Source organism: Simochromis diagramma, unplaced genomic scaffold, assembly GCF_900408965.1.
Source record: "Simochromis diagramma unplaced genomic scaffold, fSimDia1.1 OVJJ01000413.1, whole genome shotgun sequence".
Lineage (NCBI taxonomy): Eukaryota > Metazoa > Chordata > Actinopteri > Cichliformes > Cichlidae > Simochromis > Simochromis diagramma.
The window spans coordinates 2661818-2670669 of record NW_024386948.1 but is presented as its reverse complement, the minus strand read 5'-3'; the positions used below and the strand labels follow the sequence as shown (position 1 = coordinate 2670669).

The following is an 8852-nucleotide window of genomic DNA, read 5'->3' as shown; positions in this document are numbered from 1 at the left end:
ATACATTATACAGAAAAAAGAATATATTGCGATATATATCGTTACCGCACATGCTTCAAATTATACCGTGATATGGATTTTAGGCCATATCGCCCAGCCTTAACTCTAAGGTCTATCTTATAAAGTCCTTTTTTTTTGTTTTATTTAGACCTGGTTTAATTCTGGCCGTTGCAAGGCCTGGGTCGTGTATCAGCCAACATTTTCTCCACAGAGGTTGTCCCAGTGAGGGAGAAGTTCATGGCCCACTTCTCGGCGGAGGGAGCAGTGTCTTGGCAGCCAAAAGAATAGCCTATTTGAAGTCCCAGTGACTTCCCCACAACGGCTCTTTTAAGAGCCACCCACAAACCTCTAAAGAGCGTTCCTGCCTTTTTAAAAGTTTCTTAATAAGTGGAGCTTATCTCTAAAATAAACTAACCTCTCTTTATTCTCTTAAATAATTGGTCTTCACTATGTTCCAATATAGTAGTATATTTTTTATTGGCCAATATTAAAGTTATTATTATATTTAATCAATTATATCATTATTAGTTATTACAGCAGTGAACATGAACTCTGACAAATACTGAGATTCAGTAAAGATTCAAGTTGAAGTTATTTATATTTCCTATCAACTTAAATCTTCACTCAAAGACCAGTATCTTTGACAGTGTATATATAGATGTATTATACATAAGATAAGATGACCTTTATTAGTCCCATTTGTTTCGTTACAGCAAAAGTGCAAAGTTATGTAGCAGAAATTAGAAAACACTGGAATGGAATAAAATAAAATAAAATACTATATACAATAAGATAAGATAAAACTATAACAAAATAATGAAATAGAATAATATATACAATAGAACAAAATAGAATACAAATGCTATATACGGCTGAGTAAGAAAATACAAAAGTACAACTTTGTCAGAAAAAGAATTGCACTTATAGCAGTCTTATTGCACATGTGTGGGTTTGATCAGCTGCAAAAGTCTTTGTTGTAGAGTCTGATAGCAGTGGGGAGGAAAGACCTGCGAAACCTCTCCGTGGGTGCCGCAGCCTGCCACTGAAGGAGCTGTCAGATTCTCCTGCATGGAGTGGGAGATGTTGTCCAACAGGGATGAAAGCTTAACCATTTAAACATTCTCCTGTCACTCACCACCTCCACTGGGTCCAGAGGGCATCCTACAACAGAGCTGGCCCTTCGAATCAGCCTGTTCAGTTTCTTCCTGTCCCCGGCAGAGATGTTGCCGCCCCAGCAGACCACACCGTAAAAGATAGCTGAGACATAAGAGACAAATATTGTTCTTTTAATATGTTGGCATTACTAAATTTGGCTCAATGCTTACGTATATGTGTAAAAAGAAAGTGTACGAGCTCTGATAACTATTTCTGACAGAATAAAGAGTAGACTGATATATTAAATGTTCCTGTATTGGGTGAGAAAATCCTACCATGTCATAACTGCTTTAAGTCATACAGAATAGATATCAGAGCCTTAAACGGGGTGATCGTGGCTCAAGAGTTGGGCGTTCGTCTTGTAATCGGAAGGTCGCTGGTTCGAGCCCCGGCTCCGACAGTCTCGGTTGTTGTGTCCTTGGGCAAGACCCGTTGCCTACTGGTGGTGGTCAGAGAGCCCGGTGGCGCCAGTGTCCGGCAGCCTCACTTCTGTCAGTGCGCCCCAGGGCGGCTGTGGCTACACTGTAGCTGCCATCACCAGTATGTAAATGTGTGCGTGAATGGGTGGATGATTGTGTATAGTGTAAAGCGCTTTGGGGTCCTTAGGACCAAGTAAAGCGCTATACAAATACAGACTGCTAAATGGGTCAAACTTTCTGCCCAGTTTGACCCATTTAGCAGAATAGATCGTCCTGTTACATCCTTATAGAATATGATGTAACACTATAGATCAACTTACCTCAGAATATATAAAGCATATAAACAATTACAGCAATATGATGCAACAAACACAGCAATGCTACTAATCCAAAATACTCAAAGCTTCATAGAACTGAAACAAACATTTATTTTTAGCTCCATTCTGCTGCTGATACATACTTTAGATTTCTGAATATTAAACTTGTTGCTGCCTTTCATAGTGTGTAACTTGAAGGCCCTGAGTACTTTCTCCCACACTGAAAACACTGAAATGATAACATTATTTGAACATTACCTAATAAGACTGATTCAGCACAGACAGTTAGTGATTTAAACTTTCTAGCAGTCCTTCACAAACAGGGAACATTCTGTCTATTCTCTCCATCTGTCAGCTGCTGCTGGCTCTTCCTCCTCCTCTTCCTCACACACTGCTGAGTTTGTCCTGGTGGATCATCAGGGGTGCAAAGCCTCACAGGTGATGTGCAGCAGTGGGTCCCTCAGTCTGTCCTCACTCTGGACACTTGCAGTTGTCACACATGGAAATCAAATGTGTGACAAGCTGCAGGATTCAAACACAAGTGTAACTTATAAATACATGTTCATACTTTTATTACACAATCAGAGAGAAAGAGAGTGCAGGACAGACAGACAGGTGACAGTCTCGGGTGTATACACTGCTACAAAACAGCACAAGAGAAGGAGGATTTAGTGTTTGTGTTATTACGAGTGCTCAACAAGAAGAGTTCCAGATGTTACAGTGGACACATGTGTGACTGCTGTGATTAAAGCCTCTTTCTTTCAGCTTAATGAGTGAACCGTCAGCTCGTTCAAACACACGTTAAAGTCCGTTTGGCTCGACACCACCGAACAGAGGCAGCAATATAACATAGCTAACATTAACAGTGCAGTGGATCCTGCTTGTGTCGTGATATTTGGCAGCATTCACTGACTTTCAGCTTGTTGTGTTTGTGGATATATGACTGACTTTAATTATCCATAAAAGTATCACATTTTCTGTAAGATTAATGTCAGGTATATATATAGCGGCGTATATTTTAAAGGTTTTAAAACCCAGTTAGTACTAACATCGCTAATGGCACATAACTTTGCCGGCATGTAGGTATGTAAAGTTAGGGTATTATTGTTTTTAGCGTTGCTTTAATGAATTTTGTATATTACAGCAACTTGTTGTGGTATGAGGCCACTTGTATGTGACCGTTTGTGTGGTGGAACCACAGATCACTTGTGAATGGGATTATTCGTGGCTGCTCTGATTTTGTGTTGTAGCAGGTTGAATAATCGTTTTGGATTTGACCTTTGTACCCCTTTATGTTGGTCACATGTTAGTCTTTGTGCATTCAGTGTGGCAACTTTAAATCCTAATGCAGGGGCATCCTTGCTTAAAGATGCCAACTTAAGAAATGCGAGTATTTAGTTTTGTGTCAGGAGAGCAGGTAATAAACTGCTCAAGTTTTGGCTTTGGCTTAATAAATTTAGGGGTCCTAGAGGAACCCTTTTGAGTGAGCTGGTGTTACGCCACTCTGCAGCCCCTAATCTCCTCAGTGTGTTCAGCTGTTGCTAATTGGCCACACCTAGTAGGGTATAAATAAACGCATACCTGTGGCAGGCTATTCAGGAAGCTCACTAGTCTTTGCCTTTGTGGCAACAGCCATTTGAGCCAACCTGGGATGTCATTTTAAGCTAAAACCTCTTCTCACTTACACTCTGATATTCGTCTCCTTTTTTATGTTGCAGCCTCGAGCCGGGTCATAACACCTCCCCTTAAGTTTTCCAAAAAAAGAAACAGATAGATGATCCTCAAGTACTTAGGGAAAATATTCTGTGGAGTCATGAGACAGTTTGTGGATAGTTTGAATTCTGTTATTTGTGGTAGTGAGATCATAAAGCTAACACAGTGTGGTATCGCAAGAAATAAGTGGTTATATAAATATATGAGTATACATAATAGTTACTATTCATAGATACCTACATCCTAAGTTCCTGTTATTCTTCTGAAAGAAACAGAATGAGTGTGTTGTTACAATGGTAATGCCAGGAGAGGCAGTATTAGTTCTGTGTTACATTAATGTGTAAGGAAGTGGAAGAAGTGTGTGTCCTGTAGGAGGCAGTAGAAAATGGATGCTCATGTTCTGTACATGCCCTGAAAGAAAGGTTCAGTAAACCAGTGCAACGATACTCCGGTGTAAGGCTCAATTATTGTATTTTTATTTTTTGAAGATGCAACATCTTTTTGGCGTCGAGGACGTTTAGGGGGAAGGAGTTTGGGCGATCGGACTGAAAGAAAAGAGAAGAAAATAAAGTGATGGAGTCGGCTACAGGTTTGGCTAGCTTTTCAAAGAATGCAAAAGTTTTCGGCTGGAAATAGAAGGCAGTGACCTCGAAGTGGAAATGGCTACAATTGGCACGCTAGTAGCGTTCGATCCAAAGAATCAGACTTGGGATGAGTATACGGAAATACTCGAGCAGTTTTTCGCAGCTAACGGGATGGACGATGCAGAGAAACAAAGAGCGATATTAATAAGTGTCGTCGGAGCAGCGACGTACAGCTTGATGCGAAACCTTCTCAGCCCGGCCAAGCCCAAAGACAAAACCTTCCAAGAGCTGGTGCTTCTGATGAAAAATCACTTCGATCCAAAGCCCAGTGAAATTGTGCAAAGGTATAAGTTCGACTCTCGCTCCCGCAAGCCGAATGAAACCGTCATGGAATATGTAGCGGAGCTGCGTCGCCTGGCATAGGATTGTAACTATGGCAACACGTTACAACAGATGTTGAGAGATAGGATCGTCTGCGGAATTAAGGATGACCGAATTCAGAGACGTCTCTTGTCAGAAATAGATCTCACTTTTGACAAGGCTCTGTCAATTGCAGTAGCCATGGAGACTGCAAATAAAAATGCACAGGACCTGCAGACCTCAGGGGCATCAGCAAAATGTTTCAGTCTCACTAGAGGACAACAGGAGAGTCGTACCTTTAAAGCAGAAAATAAAGAGTGTTATCGTTGCAAAGGAACCAAGCACACAGCAGCAGACTATAAGTACAAACAAGAAAAATGTCATGCTTGTGGTAAAGTGGGACACATAGCTAGAGCTTGTAAAAGCAAGACTAAACTGAACCAGAAAAAGTATGGATCGACATATGTAAAGAAAGAAAAAAAGCAGAGTTCACACTACAGTACTCACAATGTGGGCGAGAAAGCAGATAACAACAAAACTGATAGCTCTGAAGATGACTCTTTCATGTTGAACTGTGTCAAGTGCAGTCAAGGGCACAACAGAAAACTGTTCAAGTTAGGGCATGGCAGTGCGGTACACTTAAGAAGAGTAGACCCCTACACTGTGGATATGCAACTGGATGTTGCCTAATAGTCATGAACGAAGCAACATTCAGAGAAACAGGGAAAGACAGCAAGCCCCCCAGCCTGCAGCCCATCAAAATCAAGCTCGAAACTTATACAGGGGATCCTGTTAAGGTGATTGGTGCAACACGAGTCAGCGTCAAATACAAGCAGCAGAAAAAACGTCTGCCCCTGGTGGTGGTCGAAGGCGACGGCCCCAGCTTGCTAGGTCGAGCTTGGCTCGAGGAAATTAAATTGGACTGGGGTGAAGTGAAAAACAGTCCTAACAAGAGAAAGCTGCACCAAGTCAAAACAACAGAAAAAACACTTCAGCAAGTGTTAAGTAAACATGAGAATGTGTTCAAAGAGGAGTTGGGCACCCTGAAAGGAATGAAAGCTGCTATTCATGTGAAAAGTGATGCCACCCCATGCTTCTTCCGTCCGCGTTCTGTCCCCTTTGCTATGCGAGCAAAAGTCGACGAGGAAATAGACCGACTGTTGAAAGAAGGCATCATCTCGCCAGAGAAATATGCTGAATGGGCGGCACCAGTAGTGCCACTCCTGAAGCCCACAGGGACAATAAGACTGTGTGGGGATTACAAGCTTACTGTAAATACCGTGGCTTCACTGGAGCAGTACCCCATACCCAGAATGGAGGACTTGTTTGCCACACTGTCCGGGGGTAAGCAGTTCTCAAAATTAGACATGAGCCACGCTTACCAGCAAATCCTCTTGGATGACGAATCGAAAAAGTACGTGACAGTAAACACATCTCGGGGGCTGTTCACGTATAACAGATTGCCTTTTGGAGTGGCCTCTGCTCCAGCAATATTCCAGAGGACAATGGAAAGTCTTTTGAAGGGGATACCTCATGTAGCGGTGTATTTAGATGACATCTTAGTGACTGGAGTGGATGAAGTAAGCCATCTACAGAACCTGGATGAGGTGTTGACCCGGTTGGAGGAAGCTGGGTTGAGGTTAAAGAGGTGCAAGTGTGCCTTCATGCAAGAGAAAGTGGAGTACTTGGGGCACATAGTGGACGGCCAGGGGCTCCACCCAGTGGAAAAGAAAGTTAAAGCAATCATGGACGCACCTACCCCCACAAATGTCACTGAACTGAAAGCATACTTAGGTTTGCTAAATTACTACAACAAATTCCTTCCAAACCTGGCAACCCTGTTGGCACCCTTACATGAACTTTTGAGACACAAGGTACGGTGGACATGGAAAAAGAGACAAGAGGAAACATTCCAGAAATCTAAGAACCTGTTGAACTCAGCAGAGGTGTTAGTTCATTATTCTGCTGACCGTGAGTTGGTTCTCTCATGTGATGCATCCCCATATGGCGTAGGCGCCGTATTGTCACATAAGATGGAGGATGGAAGCGAGAGACCTTTGGGGTTCATGTCACGCACACTCTCTCCTGCTGAGAAAAAGTATTCTCAGCTTGACAAAGAAGGTCTTGCTGTGATATTTGGCATCAAGAAATTTCACAAATACTTGTATGGCCGAGTTTTCACGATTTACACAGATCATAAACCCCTAATCTCACTGTTCAATGAAAAGAAGCCTATACCTCAGATGGGCTCACCAAGAGTACAAAGATGGGCCGTGACATTGAGTGCTTACGAGTACAACATCAGGTACAAGCCAGGAAAACATCATGAAAACGCGGATGCGCTCAGCCGGTTGCCGGTCCCAGACTCAGCACCTGAGCAAGAGATGGCTGAGCAGGTTTTGATGATGGATGTACTGGATGACACATTAGTGGACACTGCACAGATCAAACGATGGACAGCTAAGGATGTCTTGTTGTCGCAAGTCCACGAGTACACCTTAAAAGGCTGGCCAACTGAGACCGACACCTGTTTAAAGCCGTATCGACAGAGAAAGCTGGAACTGAGTGTGAGGGATGGTTGCGTGCTCTGGGGAGCCCGAGTAATTATTCCCACCAAAGGCCGAGACAAAATATTGAAACTCCTGCACCAGACTCTTACAGGCATGTCGAAGATGAAAGGCTTGGCAAGGTCGTATGTATGGTGGCCAGGGATGGATGAGAACATTGAAAGAGAAGTGCAGGCATGTGAGGAGTGTCAGAAACACTCCAAGTCACCACCTACTGCACCATTACACCCTTGGGAGTGGCCGGAGTCACCATGGTCCAGAATCCATGTGGACTATGCAGGGCCTTTCCTCGGGGAGATGTTTCTAATCATTGTGGATGCTCATTCCAAGTGGATGGACATTTACCCTGTGAAATCCTCTACATCACAGGTAACTATAGAGAAACTGCGCCAGAGTTTCAGTGTGTTTGGACTACCTAAAATGTTAGTTTCAGACAACAGAACATGTTTCACAAGTGCTGAATTTGAGTCATTCATGAAGCAGAATGGAATTGACCATGTAAGATCAGCACCTTTCCACCCTTCTTCAAATGGGCTGGCTGAGAGGGCGGTCCAGACCTTTAAGGAGGGGATGAAGAAAGTCAAAGGTGATACCTTGCAAACCAGACTGTCCCGATTTCTGTTCAGTTATCGCATCACACCGCATGCCACTACTGGTTTATCACCTGCAGAGTTGATGATGTCACGGAGACTCAAATCAGTTTTGGACTTGCTCATGCCTGATGTGAAAACAAAAGTGCAGCACAAACAATTGAAACAGAAAGAAAATCATGACACCAAGAAAAGACTGAGAAGTTTCACACCAGGAGACAAGGTCTTCATCAGAAACTACTCCTATGGCCCGAAGTGGATTCCCGCAGTCATTGTGAGAGCATCGGGTCCAGTGTCTTACATTGTTACCATTGGATCAGGTCAAACTGTGAAGCGGCACGTGGATCAGGTGAGAGCAAGAGTGGCTGACACTGTTCCCAGTACACCAGACAGGGAGGTGGAGCCATTGCTTGACAAAGAATCAGTGCCTGAGTGCTGCTTGCCATTGGAGTTGGACACATCGCCACAACCTTCGGCAATGGAGTTGCCTTATGCTCCGGAGACTCCAGCTCCCGGAGACTCCTCAGTGACACCCGTGTTGCGACGTTCCCAGAGAGAGAGGCGTCCACCAGAGACTTTAAAGGACTTTGTTAGGTAGTGTGAGATCTTCCAGAAATAGAGCAACAATGCGCTCTGATCTCACAGGAAGGACGTACCTTCCTAGTTAGAAAAAAAAAAAAGAGAAACATGGAAACCTATGTACAGTTGTATGGTTGTATGGTTACCTTAATTACATGTTGATTGCTTGTTAAGCATTCTTTAGATAAACAGTTATTTTGTAAGTCAAGGGAGTTGTTGACTTAAGGGGGGAGGAGATGTGGTATCGCAAGAAATAAGTGGTTATATAAATATATGAGTATACATAATAGTTATTGTTCATAGATACCTACATCCTAAGTTCCTGTTATTCTTCTGAAAGAAACAGAATGAGTGTGTTGTTACAATGGTAATGCCAGGAGAGGCAGTATTAGTTCTGTGTTACATTAATGTGTAAGGAAGTGGAAGAAGTGTGTGTCCTGTAGGAGGCAGTAGAAAATGGATGCTCATGTTCTGTACATGCCCTGAAAGAAAGGTTCAGTAAACCAGTGCAACGATACTCTGGTGTAAGGCTCAATTATTGTATTTTTATTTTTTGAAGATGCAACAC

General features: G+C 43.0%; 1 pseudogene; it reads left to right on the top strand.

Moving 5' to 3' along the window:
* The first annotated feature begins 4090 nt into the window (after positions 1–4090).
* On the top strand, positions 4091–8410 carry LOC120737534 (annotated as a pseudogene).
* Positions 8411–8852: the final 442 nt, after the last annotated feature.